The sequence below is a fragment of the Macrobrachium nipponense genome, chromosome 16, assembly GCF_015104395.2.
Source record: "Macrobrachium nipponense isolate FS-2020 chromosome 16, ASM1510439v2, whole genome shotgun sequence".
Classification (NCBI taxonomy): domain Eukaryota; kingdom Metazoa; phylum Arthropoda; class Malacostraca; order Decapoda; family Palaemonidae; genus Macrobrachium; species Macrobrachium nipponense.
Window position 1 is genome coordinate 64362311 of NC_087209.1, and position 18189 is coordinate 64380499.

Here is an 18189-nt window from a genome sequence, read left to right on the forward strand (position 1 = left end):
CACGTGCTTGACGACAGCGAGTCTAAACGCTGTGAAAGCTCCAAACTAAGAATACCTGATTCCAAATATCGCAAGGCGAGTATAATGATAACATATTCATGTAAAAAAAATGGTAATGTTTAACAAGCAACCCGACGAGGAAATGAATAACCATTAACATACGCAAGTGCATTCTGTGCCCTCTCTCTTCATCTTACAAGTTTTATGAAGCTCTCCAATATCCGGTATATTCGGACCGGAAGCGCAAGGGACCCTTTATGAAAAACATCGACACCTTCCCCCCGCCCCCCAAAAGAAGAAGAAGAAGAAGAAGAAAAGACTCACAAAGGTAACAATCCATTAACTTCTTTCTGCGTGCGTAAGGCAAAATAGAAACAGATATCCGGTTGCGTTGTTTTCACCGATAAAATCCAATAGATTAAAATGGAAGAGAGCCCTAGACCAATATGACATATGACCATAACACTTACCTATTTATGAGGAGACCTACCTCACCTCACCTCATAGCGACCCTCTCATCTGACGTTAGTACACTTACTAACTGTCCGTACTGTAACATTTTCAATTCATGAATGAAGCTTCCTTAAGTAACGTATAGGACTCACTTGTTATCGTGGCATCAGAGAGTTCATTCAAGGGAGTATGAGAAATTTCAAACGACTCTAGTTCGTCACGAAAGGCTAAGGACAATGCTAGGAAAAACAAAATGTCGCAAAAATAAATCAAGAGATAAACTAACATTACAGAGTCTAGATCTTCCGCCATTTGTTTATTGGGCGGGGTCAAGAAATGCTTCGATCATCAATGCTACCATAAGACTTGGGCATGGGAGAACTTTGCGCTGACTTTACTGACTGCTCTTGGTACAACAACAACAACAACAAAAAGTCCCTGCTTGCCCGGATGCCTTCACAAGGAAACCTTCATTCGTGTAGGCCTAGAGAAGCTTTTCCTTCGCTCGTGCGTGCGTTCATACTATACATCAATTCCCTTTCAAATATGTCAAGAGAGACCTGGTAAGGTCAGCATTTACGCAGCAAAGTGAATCCACGCCTCCATGAAATACGATTTCCTATCCTATCAAAAAAGTTAAAAAGAAACCTAAGTGAAACATGACACACGGTGAGATCGTTCCTAGATAGTGACCTCCCGGTTCCTAGATAGTGACCACCCGGTCCCCAGCCCCGGCCCCCACAAAAAATGGGGGTTTTTTACCAGATAGTATCCACCTTTGCGGCGTGTTCATTACAAGCCCGTTGGGAATGACCGCAAAAACGTAAACAAAACACTGTAAATATAAAGATAATGAACCCCAAAGAAATATGAGTCTTAGATAATGACACTCCAGAAATATGAGTCTTAGATAATGACACCCCAGAAATATGAGTCCTAGATAATGAACCCCCCCCCCAAGAAATAGGGGTCAGCGATACACTAAAACATTTCAAGATTCTCCTGCAATTCGTCTGAGGTATTAATTTCTTAAATAAAATGCGAAAATGGGGACAAATGCAAGTTCAAGAAGTTGAACAGTTCAGTTACATGAGATCACCGAGACACGGATGACGAATAACCTCTATAGCCTAGTCTACACAGTGCCGCGAAAGGCACACTGCAAGCGGCACCTCACTCACACCTCCTCAGGGATGCTGTTATTGAAGTTTAAGCTGGCCCCATGCTAGTGCGGGCTCTTAATCCTAGAGAGAGCAGACGGAGAACGTAACAATATATCACTCATATTTCAAATATAAAACTATGACCCATGGCTATACTAGCTTTAAAATACAGAGGAAGGATTTATAAATTGTTGAAAATACTACATAGTACTGTAACTCTCTCCCTACTACTACTACTACTACAAATAATAATAATAATCGGGGCAAAACATCCTCAGCTTGTATAAAAATTGTAAATCCAGTTGTTAAAAATAAATAGTTCTGTAAGTTTGACAACGAACATTAATTGCCTTTTTCACTAAATATACAACCTGCAAAGATTATCCATTTATTAACACGCTTCGTATTAAGCAAAATAAAAAAAAATAAAAAAAAAAGAAAAAAAAATATTAGGTAGTAATGTCGCAAAATTAACAACCTGCTTAGTTACCTATTGACAGGAAATGAGACAACAATGTACGTATCTAGGCACTTAAGGCATCACGGGACGATTAATATAACGGTAGTCATAAAGGGTGACAGCAGCCCCCAAGGAATAGCATGGAAAATATTATTATCTTTTCTGTATAAAAAAAAAAAATTACGGAAAGCGCAGAAACCTTTTCATACCTAATTCTCTTTCCTGCCACAACCAATTGACATGAAAAAATTCTAGCTAACTGCCCTCACTCTTCTTTCACCCATCTTACCTATCAGCAAAATATAATATATATATATATATATTATATATATATATATATATATATATATATATAATATATATATATATTACGGCCGCACGTAACACAGTAATTCTCTTTCCTGCCACCCCAGACCAAATTGAATGAAAAAAATTCTAGCTAACTTGCCCATCCACTTCTTTCTTTCATCCATCCTTACCTTCCAGCTAAATATATCTTATAGTAATATATATATATATATATATATAATATTATTATATATTAATATGTATATATATATATATCTATATATTATATTCGGCCCGCACGTACAACACAGTGTTGCCAATTGGTATCTGTTTACCCTCCAAACTGGATTTAAGACTTGCACAAAACCTTAGAAATAAGTGAAATTAGCGTATCTATTTGTAGTATATATACATACTGGAGCAATTTTATCATTATGTCATTGCTATGACTACTAGAATTCATGGAAACAGTTTGCAAATGCATCGGCGTATGTGTGAAGCTCCACTAAACTGGCAACGATGGTACAACAGTTATAAGGTATACACAGTTATCACGAGAACAAGCGACAGGCTCTAGATCTGGCATCACTGGCAACAAGCAGTGGTAAAGATGAGGTTGTCTACCACTGTTTGTTATTCTGCTCACAAGGCAAAGACCGCCAGACAATTATTAATTGGTAACCATGTTTGTCCGGCGCCATTGTTCGACTGTGTGGACGCACCTTTAATGAAAGCCTAACAGTCTGTCTTCTTGAGCCATATTAAACAATGAATGCTAGTGATCTGATCAGCATTATGCATTTCTTTCAATTTTCCTGTGCGATGCATCCAATCCTCGCCAGTGACCAATACGTGATACAAAACGGCTTGGACGTTTAAGATCGAACGGAAAACGAATAATGATACAGTGACTATTAAATGGTATCGTTAATTTAAATAAGGTCTTCCATATAATTCCGGTTTAAATTAACTTAGAAGTAAGGGTTTTTATTATTTACATTTTCCGGCGCTTATAGGCCGATGTCAGCCTACACGAAAACGTGTCTATGGAAGCAAATCAGTATTTCGTGACACACTAACTTGCACTATATAGTACTGTAGAAATGGCCCTATGATAAAAAGGTGGTTTGTGGAAAGGAATGGAATGGGATTTAAATTTTAGGCCAAGGCCTAGAGCTGGGGCCTACGAGGTCACTCAGCGCTGACAGATACACCGAGATAAAAGGGTTTCACGCTCGCAGTTGCGCTATGCAACGATTATTAGGAGAGGGTGGAAGGTAAGAGGGAGAGAGATGAATATTAACGAAGGTACAGTATGCAGTAAAATAATGCAAGGAGTTGCAGTTTCAGTTGGATCAGACGCTGCAAAGAACAAGTAACGCCTACAGTGTACCACGTGAAGTGCACTGAAGCATGAACCCCCTACTGAAAAGAATTGGTTGGTTTAGATTAGCTGGCTTGACCCAGAAGCGTTAGGCAAAAATACTTGGTTTTCGTGCAATAATTAGATAAAAGCTGAAACTTTGCACAAATGTAGAGATATGTGACATGAACAACAAAAGTCCCTTGGCCTCCCACGCTTGCGTTAGCCGCCATATTGGATTTCGCTTAAAATTGAAATATCTAGTAAAATAATGGTTTTATTGAAAAACATCACTGAGTAAATGTTGTTCAGACCTTAACCTTTTACAGGAATGAGTAGTTTACTCTTTATAAAATCAGGGTATTTTACATGAAATAAGAATAAAAAGTGAAACTAATCCTATAATTTCATTTTCAAAGACAATTTCCACAGAACTCGTGGTCTGTATGACCACACGTTTTTTGAAACTAAAGTCATAGAAAAAATCATCTCCTTTTCAAATATACAAACAAGTCTGTACATATCTAGAAAAATAATGTAGTTATTGTAAATAAACAGAAAATAAATATGGGAAATGGTTAGACAAACAGATCAAACAGTAACTTGTTTTTTAATTAAAAGATAGCCTTACTTTGCTAGCGTTCCACTCAATTACTGAACATAGTGTTTTTATACATTGTTGCTTTATGTTTTCTACGAAGCTCGGAAATTACAGTGAGAGAAACTGGTGCAATTTTTTTTTTTTACACATAGTACTCACAAATGATGCATGCGAAAGTATGAGTTTTTTTTATATTAATGAACTATACACACAAATACTTTGTGTGCAATTACGTGGTAAATATTCTGTTATTCCAACATTAAAGTCTTAAACTAGAAAGACAGAAAAAATATTTCAACTGAGATAACAAAGAAATATACAAAATGAAACGCACATAAACATGAAACACTACGTGAAGTTCGCTTTAAATACATTGGCAATAAAACATGCCATGAAGGTACTAATGACAGTAATTAAAATTCATTCAAATTTCGAATCACAGGCGAATACCACACAAACTGAGCACGAGTGCTTGCTTCCAAGCAAACTGTTTATACTATCACCATACAATTCGTCTTCTTCCTCAAATAGTTGTGAATGTTCACATCCAACTGGCCACACAAGGATGGATGAGCACAATAAACCTGCCCTCTTACATTCACCTTGATGGCGACAAGCTTTGCAGCAATTACAGCTAAGTGTAACAATTCATCTGGAGCAGGAGGATTAATTGGAGGTTTTGGTTTCAGTTCAGTTCCGCAAGAATGAATCCCCCATTCAACTGGAGAGACATGGTTGCCATGCCTATTTTGTAGTGCAAGAACACCCTAAAAGAGTGCAAGCAAGCTGCATCACTTATTGGTGGCAATATAGAGATCTTGAATACAGATTTGACTGACATTTTTGCTACTGTTCTCTTGAAGTCCTAAAACGATACTTATCCAAGGTTTGACATCCGTCAGCTTCCACTGGTTGATAAACAGAAAGGAGGATAGTGCCACCTGCTCTGGACACTTCATCTTCAGATGCTGATGGGTAATATTAAATACCTTAGCTGTGTCACACATGTCTTGACCATTCTTCAAGATGAAATGGCTTCTTTTTCCCCTTCCCATACATAGCTCATGTTGTGTCACAACCAAGCTGATGATGATGCATATATACCAACTGTCCAAATTGCTTAGTCTTTAGAAGATACAGGACAAAGTTGCACTAATAGAGATGACACAGGCTATGTTCTTGTACTTCCTGTATCCCTTTCTAATCCGTCCCCAAAAATACTTCTCATTAAAACTGGTCAAGCCCACAATCCCAAGAAGGTATATGAGATTGGCAAACTTCACAAGAAGGCATATGCTATTGGCAAACTTCGCAAGAGGGCATATAATAATGGCAAACTTCAAGATAACCTGGGACACATTTGTCAACATTTGTTGTTCCTCCATGCAGTCACGGTTGTGACACAGCACCTATGTATGGGGAGGCAAATAGGAAGTCATTTAATATATGGATTGTAAAATTCACAACTAGGGTAATTGACCGAGCGGCGACATAGCGGCCACCGATCCCGGTATGCGGCCACCTTCCTGGAGAAGTACTTGAATTTGCTGCCATGAGCATCAGTCAAGAGTTGTGGCCTATCCAGGCAGCACACCAAGACCTCTACGCTCTTCTCGAAGTAAGTGTTTTCTCCTAAATTGCGAAATAATGGCATAATTCATGCGCTTTCTTGGGAAGTGACCGCGATCCGAGAGAGGTGGCCGCTATGTCGCCGTTCGGTCATTTAGCCTATTCGACTTAGAAGATGAATTGGATGGTGAGAGGTTATAGTGCAATTTACTTGGAAACATGCACGAGTGCTCAGTTTGTGTGGTATTTACCTATGATTCGAAATTTGAATTAATTACATTTTAATATCTCATTTGTACCTTCAGGCATGTTTATTGCCAATGTATTTAAAACAAACTTGTTGTAGTCCTTCAAGTGAAAGTGCGTTTCATTCTGTAAATTTCTTTGTTATCTCAGTTGAACTATTTTATCTATCTTTTTAGTTGAAACATTTTTTCTATCTTCTTAGTTTGAAACTTTGATGTTGGAATAACAGAATATTTACTACACAATTGCGCACAAAATATTTGTGTGGTATAGTTCATTATTAAATAATAAAAAAAAAAAACTCATACTTTCGCAAGCATCCTTTATGAGTACTATGTGTCAAAAAATTGCACCAGTTTCTCACACTGTAATTTCCGAACTTCGTAGAAAACATAATGCAACATTGTATAACAAGACTTCATGTTCAGTAATTGAGTGGAACGCTAGCAAAGTAAGGCTATCTTTTAATTCAAAAAACAAAAGTTACTGCTTGACTTGTTCGTCTGACCATTTCCCATGTTGACTTTCTGTTTATTTACAATGACAACTACTTCATTTTTCCAGATATATACAGACTTGTTTGTATATTTGAAAAGGAGATGATTTTTTCTATGACTTTAGTTTCAAAACGTGTGGTCATACAGACCACGAGTTCTGTGGAAATTGTCTTTGAAAATAAAATTATAGGATTACTTTATTTGTATTCATATTTTTTCATATAAAATGCCCTGATTTTACAAAACTAAACGACTCATTCCTATCAAATATAAGTTCTGATGTTTTTCAATAAAACCATTATTTTATGAGATATTTCAACTTTAAAACGAAGTCCAATATGGTGGCTAACGCAAGCGTGGGAGGCCAAAGGACTTTGATGTCGTTCATGTCACATATCTCTACATTTGTGCAAAGTTTCAGCTTTTATCTAATTATTTCTCATCAAAACCCTAAAGATCCTGGGCTATTATGTCGGTTCGAACTCTTGCCCGAAGTGCAGTGAAGTATCTACGATTCACTAACTCCTGGGTGCTAGTACTAAACATGGCGGAAGCTCCTTGTAACTCACAGTTCAGTACTAGCCCCTTGGGGATCAAAGTACCATACACACCTATTTCTATACGGTGGTCAACAAATTATATTAATAATAATAATAAACGATATCCTCGTGCAGCCGTCTACTTAACTTAGCATGAGTTTACCCTGGACTAACAAAGGTGGATTACAAAGATTAGGACAAAAATACCCGGGCTTGCAAGAAACGTATCTTAGTCACACACAAATTGTGTGAAATTACCTACAGCTGATAAGCCCATATGTCACATTTCGTTAAACAAATCTCCTTTGGTTTAATCCAATATCCAAAGTATTATTTGGATATTGGATGCCATCGTAACTAAAGACCACATATGCCGAACCTACAGTTCATTAGTTTTAGTGGTTTTACAGAGGCACCGTTAGCATTTTTTTTTATTGTTGTGGTTACCTTATCGAAAAAAAATGATCAATAGATGTTGCACAATATTTCCTGCTGCCATTCAAAGCCTCAGTAGGCCTATAGCTTCTTAATGCTGTGGTTACCTTAATAAAAAAATCTTATCAATACATGTTGCACGATATTCCCTACAGCCATTCGAAGCGTAAGTAGGCCTATATGTGTGTGTGTATGTATGTATATATATATATATATATATATATATATATATATATATATATATTTTATATATTATATTATATATATATAATATATAATATATATATATATATATATAGCTTCTAACTGCTGTGGTTACCTTATCAAAAAGAAAATAAAAAAATTATCAATACATGTTGCACGATATGCCCTACAGCCATTCGAAGCCTAAGTAGGCCTATATTATATATATATATATCTTTAAAGATATATATATATATATATATATATAGAGAGAGAGAGAGAGAGAGAGGAGAGTGAGGAGGACGAGAGAGAGAGAGAGAGAGAGAGCTTGACCGATCGAGAGAGAGAAGCCTAGCTCTTAACTGCTGTGGTTACCTTATTAAAAAGAAAATAAGAAAATTATCAATACCTGTTGCACGATATTCCCTACAGCTATTCAAAGCCTAAGTAGGCCTATAGCTTCTTACTGCTGTGGTTATCTTAAAAATGTATCAATAAATGTTGCACGATATTCCCTGCCGCCTTCATAGCCTAAGTAGGCCTATAAGGTTCTTACTGCTGTGGTTACATTATAATAATTATCAATACATGTTGCACGTTATTCCCTGTCGCCATTCAAAGCCTAAGTAGGCCTATAGCTACAAGTGTTCTCGTTTCATCGTATCCTAGCCTACCTATCAGTCGGAAGTAGTGAAAGCCGTCCTGTTCCTGCAAAGACAGCCTATAATAATCTATTGAGTAATGAGTAACCTATTAGAAAGAGAATGGTGTTGATTAAAACACGATCAGCGTTCGTCGACATGACTTCGTGTTGGAACTTGCTCAGGTTGAGAAACTTGACTGAAAACTTCGCTGTTCCTGTTACTTTCTCAACACTCAAGGCCCATACATATACGCAGCGAAAGGAAACGACGAAATGTTTTACTTTCGGGACACTTACTGGACTAATTTGGACAACACAGGGAGGAAAGTAACGAGGCCAAAAATGTTTAAAGTTATGTGGAAGTCACCCGACAATGGCTGACGAACACCAGATCAACAAACACTGTAAGTTTGTAACTATTGCATGACTTCAGTTTTAAATTCGCTGAGATTAGTTAAAATCTAATCTTAAACATTCCTGTTCTGCACAGGCATTATTGCAGGTTGTCTTTTGATTCCCTAGTATCTCAAAACATTTAGAAATGCTTCACATTGGTGGAAACCGGGTAGTCTAAAAGGAACTACTTTGCGGGGAGGACTAGCCAAAGCTGTCAAAGGGCTCAGTTAACCAGCAATGGTGCCCTACTTGATGGTAAACTTCTCCAGCAGGAAATGTCAAGCATCCTTTTTATAGAGGATAAACACATAGTTATTTTGTATGTAAATGAAATGCTAACGGGAAATGTCAAACATCCTTTTTAAGGAAGTTATAGGTATACAAGTGATTTGGTTTGTAACTGAAATGCTAGCGAGAAATGTCACACATGATCTTTGATTAAGTTTGGAAATGAAATGATGTTACTTATCATTTCAGAACTTACTGTTAAGTTACATTAGTTACGAAACCCCGAGGAAAGTAGTATACAGCAATTTAATACAAGCAGGAGTGTCCTGCCCATGGAACTAACTATAAACATGGAATGGACGTTCGCCAAATCGCCGTGCGCAGCATGCCGCCATTGCAAAGGGCGGAGAGAGCTGTTATGCCCATAAAGGACCACAAGTTGGAGACATACTTTTGGTGTAGATAATCACTAATTTGATGTGATTCGCCTGATGGTGGGCATTTACTTTTATTTACGCCATTATCGCGTAGCCAGGCTCCCACAGTCTGGCATTGCAGGTAGAAGCATTCGCTAGAAATGCAATAAACTTGCTTTTGAACATTTAGTATAAAATTGTACAAATTCTGTCGTTTATTGGTAATCCACCCTGTATCACAATGTCCACCTCGTCATATTGGAGAGTAATCTGTTCATTTTCCATGACTATATCTTGTCATCTATGATATTTGTTGCATTATGTTAAGGTAAATTTAGTAGTACTACACATTATTCAATCTAGTAATTTCTGTTTACATGATAATACATTTGAAATAGACCTAAAAGTATTAGTATTAATAAGACTGACATTAATATATAATTATTCAATCTAGTAATTTTTGTTTACATAATGCATTTGAAACACACCTGATATTATTAGTATTAATAAGACTGACATTAATAAGTGAACTTAAAAATATATTCTATATCAACAAGAGTGTTGCTATTTGTAATAATGACTGATATAAGTAAGCAATAAGCATAAGTCAACATAATTACATTTTAAGTATAAGCGGTTCAACAAACTTGAGTGGTGAAATTTATTACACAACCCCATGGCAAAGGCATGAAATCACTGTCTCAGCAAATGGTATGCATGATTATTTCTGTAGTAGGAGACATATACGCGCTTCATTGGGTTCACTCGAAAGTGCTTCTCAAGAGCTTTTAGCTGATAATAAATTTATCAAAATTTATTTTTAAAAATTTGGAATAGTAGAGTAATAAAGCGAACCCAGGTAAATTGCATGTCTGGATATCTTTACTTAAAACACTGCAGCGCCGTATTTTCTACACGCTTAATTATAAGCATATAAAGGGGATTTTCAAGAGCCTAACCTTATTAAAATAGGTGGTAAATTAAGGACGACAGAGTAAAAAAAGAAACGTCTGCAAGACTATGCTTTAGTAGCTTAATTCAGCGTCATCTCCACCCTTTCCTATGACGCCGCGCAGTGACAATCAACGTCACTACATTTATACGCTCATGTCCGTACCATTTTTATAGTTCCATGACTGAGAATTTTTATAATTATTTTTATTTAACAATTAATGTACGTGAATTACGGCGAAAAAATTCTTTTCGAGTTATATGTTACACAGATCACAAGAGTGACAAGACAGACAGAACACACACACACATTAGATTTCCTGGAAAACGTAAACATAGGCCTATCTATAGAGATAATTCACTATATTTACTCCGAGAGATTGAGTGATAATAGTTTTTCAGATATGTTTTGGAAGTGGAGAGAGGGAGAGAGCAAAATCTGCTGACGTGAAAGCATAGGACTATTTATTGCTACTTAATTCATTATATTTTCTCTGGGGGAATTCAGTGATAATATATATTCCTATGAAATGTTTAGAAGTGGAGAGAGAGAGAGAGAATTATAGTATTGGTGACGGACTTGTGATGAGGAAAGGCAGAAGAAAGAGTGATATTGCTGCCAAGTTAGTGCTTCTCTATACTACTGTGATTAAAATATGAAGGGACCACAGTATTCAAGTTAATTCTCTAAGAAATTCATACCCTTATCTTCATTTCATTCGGAGATGTATCGTGTTTTTAAGTTTTGTTTTGCAGTTTTAACTTATATGATATAATCTCCGTTGTATTTTCATATCCTAAAGTAAATTTAGCGAGATAATGTCTTTTCAGTGAAAAATAAGTGGGAAATTCAATGAAAACTGTATCTTCACTTTTCTTGCCAATTGTACATATGGATATTGAAATAAAAGCATAGGATGTGATTGATAAGTTTGCTTTAGAGGGCAAACCTAGACTGGAATTTATTCTTTATTATGCAAACGCCTATATGTTAGTACGGCAAATGCTTTACCTAGTTTACCGTTTGTGAAACATGTAAATTAAATGGGTTACCACTTACTTGTGCCAAATATGTATTTATCTTTTCACTTTACATGTAAATCATGTGCATTGCTTTATTTGCTTAGCTACTAGTATGCAACTAATGCAAGTATAGCAGATAACTTAACATTTTTGTCAAGAATGGTATGAATGATCTGTATTTCAGTTTTGATCAGTAGGTAACTGGAATGTATGATGTATCCCAATTCCAGTCAATCAGTAGGGATCTATAAATAGTTTCCGCTTAACAAGAATTATTGGTTACAGGTTTTTCATATTAACCCTCATAAAAGTACCAAATCTTCCCCCAAAATGGTTGTGAAATATTAGAGTCCTAACTTATTGCCTAAACCGCCCCTTACTTTAGCAAACAGCCCCTCCCCACCCACCACCCCTTTCCTAAATCCTGGATCCGCCGCTGAATTTCCTATATCTCTCATATTCCTCTCTTTCTATGTAAACCATAGAAGCCAAATATCAACCAAAGACTATCATAACTAATTTGGGCGTGGATATTTAGAGCAAAGTCTGAAAGCATAAAGGCTGACTTGAAATGCACTACTGTAACTAATTGAATGGCTAATATATTTTTGCATAGGCTACGTTTTCCACTAAAACCATTCCTATCTCTTCTTAGCTTCTTCCCCAATCGTAAGCTTAACCTATCGGTTTCTATTTTTTTCTTCTTCTTCTTCTTTTTAAGTTACGAAGATGTTGTACTTATCATATGTACAGCTTTCTCATTGGTAAGGAGTTACTTTATCTACGTGAATGGTACTAGGAAAAGTTAAGAATGAATGTACACATCGTCAGTACGCTTACATCATATGCGTCTTCCGTGAAAGACTAGTCTCTCTCTCTCTCTCTCTCTCTCTCTCTCTCCAAAGGATTAAGAGCTTGGCTCTGTCTCTCTCTTTCTCTCCCAGGACAAGTTTTACAAGTCTTTACAAAGGAAGCTTCCGATGCGTAACTTCTCTCTTCCGCGGACTTAGTAGCTAGGGAGCTCCCCTGGTAAAATGGGGCTCTCTGCATAATAGATACCGTAAGAAAGAGAGAGAGAGAGAGAAAGAGAGAGAGAGAGAGGAGGGGACGTATTTTCTTTTTTGAATGGGTTCAGGTGGTATTCTCCAAAGGAGAGAGAAAGAATTATTCTATAATATCCGGAAAGGCTGCACATGGTATAGTACTAGAGAGAGAGAGACAGGACGGGGTGCATTTTCTTTTTTGATTGGGTACAGGTGGTATTCTCCAAAAGAAAGAGAGAATTATTCTGTAATATCCGGAAAGGCTGCCCATGGTATAGTACGAGAGAGAGAGGAGGGAGAGAATTTTCTTTTTTGAATGGGTATACAGGTGGTATTCTCCAAAAGAGAGAATTATTCTATAATATCTAGAAAGGCTGCTCATGGTATAGTTACTAGAGAGAGAGAGAGAGAGAGAGAGGAAGGGGTGCATTTTCTTGTTTGAATGGGTACAGGTGGTAATCTCCAAAAGAGAGAGAGAATTATTGTAATATCCTGAAAGGCTACACATGGTATTAGTACCAGAGAGAGAAAGAGAGAGATGTTGCGTGGTTGGTTGGGAGTTTAGACTATACTGTGAACACAAGGTGAGTGATCGAATTCCATAAGTGTTAAAAGTAAACGACTTGAGTGTCGAGTTCATTCTGTTATCTGCTTACCGATATGATCTACGTATATCATTTTCTTTGACTCTTAATGATGTCGAGTAAATTAGCTGAGCTTTTAATTCGCATCAATAATTCACTTAAATTTTATAATCATTCTTCCTTTAGAATCTTTTTCTAGTAATACATCGGAATTCACTTCTTTTGATAGTGACTCGTCTTATTTTCATTATTATTATATTATCATTAGTAGTAGTATTATATATTTCAGTAGATGACACCCTATACCCGTGGAACAAGCACACACGGCCCACTGACTTTAAATTCAAGCTTCCAAAGAATGTTGGTTTCAACTTCCCACCGCAGACCCCACACTGCAGCAGTGACTCATCATGATGTAAAGCCAAGGAATTTTCCTCTCCCTGGGCGAGACGCGAACCCGCGACAGCTGTGTGGAACCACGACACTAACCACCATACCAGCCGACCAGCTGAATGAATACACCGCACTTCCCTAATTCAGTCTATTATAATTCCGCCTAACAAAATAATTTTGATATTCAGGATTCGCAGAATATGAAATCAGATCTTCGTAGGAATAAAGATATCATATATTAATAAAACTGGCACTAAATGACAAGAAACAAAAACCTAATTGAATCATAATTAATAAAAACCGAATTCGATCATTATACGTAATGAATAGATAAATAAGCTGCCTCAAAGCAGTGAAGTTATTATCATAATGCATTTGATGCCAAAGAACGATAAAGAGATGTGAATAATTTTAGCAGGAGGAGAAATATATTCACCCTAAATAGATAGATTAATAAATGAGGAAAAAAGGGTAACACTTATATACACAATTACCGATGATTACCTTAAGAGTCTTACATAAACGCAGTATTTTCATTTTAAAAGAAACGAATTTATCATGCGGTGCACTGTATGCATTTCTTGAGGGTCTTTGCGGCGTCCCTATCGACTCCTAGCTGGAACCCCCCTTTCATTCCTTTTACTGTACCTCCGTTCATATTATCTTTCTTCCATTTCATAGAGCAACCGCGAGGTTTTCCTCTTGTTACACCTTTCATACCATGTTTAATCTCAGCTTCCCTTTCAGCGCTGAATGACCTCATAGGTCCCAGTGATTGGCCTTTAACCTAAATTTCATGCTCCAATTCCAGGTACGGAAATACCAGTTTCTCCGGCTTGGAATATTCCGGTATGAATTTGGCAAGGTGTAAGAAATATTCCACCAAAAGAATGTTTTTCAATCTGTTTACAGATGTTAGCCAAAGAAAGCATTAAACGAGGGTACCTATTGAAATGGTCCACTAAAAGAATATTTAATAGAATGTTTTTAAATATGTTTACAGATGTAGCCGAAGAAGGCACTAAAGAGGGTACCTTTTGAAATGGCCCACCTAAAAAAGTTTTTATGTTTACAGATGTTAGCCAAAGAAAGCACTAAACTAGGGTACCTTTTGAAATGGCCCACCAAAAGAATGTTTTTAAATATGTTTACAGATGTTAGCCGAAGAAGGCACTAAACAAGGGTACCTTTTGAAATGGCCCACTAAAAGAATGTTTTTAAATATGTTTACAGATGTTAGCCGAAGAAGGCACTAAACAAGGGTACCTTTTGAAATGGTCCACTAAAAGAATGTTTTTACGTTAGCCGAAGAGAGCACTAAACGAGGGGAAAGCAGAATCGCTCAACTTCAAAGCAATGAAAGCAATGCTTTGTAAGTACCAATGTCGTGATTAAATTGTTGCGAATTAAAAATCCATAATCATATAAATAGATTGTATTACCTGTAGAAATAATACAATTTACTGATATAAATGTGGTTCTCGCTTACTCGGGGAGTAAGCCTACAAGCTATTTTGTTGTTGTTATTGTTGTCCTTGTTTGGGGGGTAGGAAAGGTCTGTGCAAAAGCCTAAAAAGGCCTGAAAAGGGTGTTTTGCGCTGAGTTAGAGATACAGGAATTTTAGGATAAGATATTTATGATTTATTTATTAGAGTGAAATCGTGAAGAATAAATAACGCGCATGTTAAACAGTAAGGAACAATTATTTCTAATGAAATGTAACATGTTTATTTTCATTTTCGTTGGTGAAACAACGCTTTATTTGACCGTAGATTTTAGCAACCGCCCCGAGTAAGCTGGAGGTCGGATAACACCTTGTTAATATAAAGGGAAAAGGAATAACATAAACCCTTTATGAAATACCAGGAGGAACAAGAGAAAGATGAGAAGATGCAAGATGCAAGACGCAAAATGGACAATATCTATGAGACGAAAGACGTGGAATTTATTTGTGTATGCGTTGTTCATTCATGCGTTGAATTACTCATTATTAATTTTTAACTGCGTTTCATTTGCACATAAATCAAATTTCGTTAACTATGTAACTCAAAAAATGGAGGTACGTACACATACAGTCACTTTCCTAAATCAGTAGACACAGAATAGAATATGGAACTTTAGGCCAAAGGCCAAGCGCTGGAACCTTTGAGGCCATTCAGCGCTGGGACGGAAATTGACAGTGAGAAGGTTTGAAAAGAGGTCACAGGAAGTTGAAAAGGGGTCACAGGAGGTTGAAAAGGGGTCAAAGGAGGAAGACCTCAAAGCAGTTGCGCTATGAATCAATTGTTAAGAGAGGGTAGAGGAACGTAAGGACGGAAGAAAGAGAATATGAACGGAGGTACAATGAAATGAATGAAAGGGACCCTGCAGGATCCTTGGGTAATGCCTACAGTACACCTCAATGTACCCCTATAGGAAATAATAATGATAATAATAATGAAACAAAACGAAGTTTCTCGATGAAGACGAAAACAAGTCTGAAGGGAACGCACCCTTTCACCGGAGGCGTTCGCTGCTTCTTTCCCCATACCCCCCCCTCTCTCTCTCTCTCCCCCCCCAAAACATCCTCATAGCATTTTAACGCAGTCCATAGAGGACGTAAGGATTTCTCATTACTCCCCTTTTGGGCGACTAATTCTCAGGCAGGAAGAGCAAAAATAGAGACTATATAAAAAGGGGCGAATATTCTGACGAATGGTCTGAGCTCCAATAATAACTCGCACTCGCTGCTCAGAAGTCCCCTCTCCGCGCCTTCCCCGCCCCTGAGGGCGCCGCCTCCTCCTCCTCCTCCCCCCTGCTTCCATGTGGGATAGACGGGGACAAAAAGAGAAAGGTCTTGAGCTCCGTAGATCTCCAGCTCTTAGGTGGAGATAGATAGGAGCCCCGAGCTCTCTAGTTTAAACGTTTTTTTTTTTTTTTTTGTGCTTTTTTTTTTTTTTTTTTTTTTTTTTTTTTTAGCAAAAAGCTCAGAGGTCCACACCAGTCACCTCATCCCTTTAATTCTTGTGGACCGTATTTGGACTAGAACTCGCGATGGCATTAGGCGCTTAATAGGAGCTATAATAGATTCACATCAACCGTGCATTTGATGGTCCCTTACGACGCTCCTGATTGGCTGTTGATAAGCCAATCACAGGGCTGGAAATTCTCAGTCTCTCTTCTCGAGAGTTCACATAGGCAGGATGCATGTTCCACCTCCCCTGAAATACGTATCCCTCAGGACAGGTGGAACATAGATCCTACCCATGTGAACTCTCTCGAGAGACAGTTTCCAGGCCTGTGATTTGCTTATCAACAGCCAATCAGGAGCGTCGTAAGGGACTGGCCTAGACGTCAAATGCACGGTTGATATAAATCTACTATAGCCACCAACTATCGTGCACTTACGACGGAATTTGATCTTCTTCCATGTGGATTGCCAGGCATCGTTTAAGAATGATTTCTTCGGGAGAAAACTGTTTTAGTCTAGAAATCGAAGTCTGTGGTCATGTGGGAGCGTTCATTTCCACTTCCAAGCTCAGTTCATCTGTTCATTTCCTTCACACTTAAAAACGCGGGTCACCTGCTCTTTTTCTCTACTTTAAAGCTCAGGTCATTTGTCCCTTTCTTATCTGCCTATACGCTCAGGTCATCAGTCCCTCTCCTTTCTGCTCATGTCCCTGTCTTTCTGCTTAAAATCTTAGGTCGTCTATCTCATTCCCTTCGGCTGAAGAGATAATGTTACTTCCCTGCCTTTCTGCTTAAAATCTTAGGTCGTCTATCCCAGTCCCTTTGGCTGAAGAGGCAATGTCCCTGTCTTTCTGCTTAAAAGCTGAGGTCATCTGTCCCATTCTTTCTCAGTTGACAACTGAGGACTCATGTCCCTTTCATTTGAGACCTCTGAAAGCTTACGCTTCTGTCCCATCATCTTGGAATCTATATTTTTTTCCACTCAAGTGCCCCAATATTAAGTTGATTCACTGCATACCACGCTTGTGTGTGCATTCGTGATTTCGTCATTGCACATGTCAGTAAAGATGATAGACCTTACCTTACCTTACAGACCTTACATCTTGTTCGGGTTGCCCCAGGTCCCTCAGTGTGAGGCACCTCTAATGTCTACCAGAGAGTTGCTAGTACATCTTCCGGTATATTTTGCATCTTCCAATCTTGGATGGTCTGGGATGCAGCTTAGATATTTGTCGAGCTTATTCTTAAACACATCTACGCTCACTCCTGATATGTTCCTCAGATGAGCTGGCAACGCATTGAATAGACGCTGCATTATCGATGCTGGTGCGTAGTGGATTAATGTCCTGTGTGCTTTCCTTGTTTTTCCTGGTATATTTTTGGCCACTATTAATCTACCCCTGCTTGCTCTTTCTAATATTTTTAGCTCTATGATGTTTTCGGCTATTCCTTCTATCTGTTTCCGTGCCTGAATTATCATGTAGCGTTCTCTTCTCTTTTCTAGACTATATAATTTTAAGGATTGTAGTCTTTCCCAGTAGTCAAGGTCCTTAACTTCTTCTATTCTAGCTGTAAAGGACCTTTGTACACTTCCTATTTGTGCAATATCCTTTTGATAGTGTGGGTACCATATCATATTGCAATATTCAAGTGGACTACGAACATATGTTTTATAAAGCATAATCATGTGTTCAGCTTTTCTTGTTTTGAAGTGCCGTAACAACATTCTCATTTATGCTTTATATTTTGCCAATAGAATTGCTATT

At 37.6% G+C, this 18189-nt stretch overlaps 1 protein-coding gene across 2 annotated transcripts in view; it reads right to left on the bottom strand.

The window, feature by feature from the left end:
* LOC135195776 (uncharacterized) overlaps window positions 1–18189 on the bottom strand; it is a 198185-nt gene that overhangs the window by 166446 nt on the left and 13550 nt on the right. The window contains exon 1 of one of the 2 annotated variants that reach the window (XM_064222246.1): window positions 8738–9320. The exons of the other annotated variant lie outside the window; for it this stretch is intronic. The gene's annotated coding sequence lies outside the window, so the exon portion shown is untranslated. Of the gene's footprint in view, window positions 1–8737; window positions 9321–18189 lie in introns of those variants that run through there. 2 annotated transcript variants of the gene reach the window in all.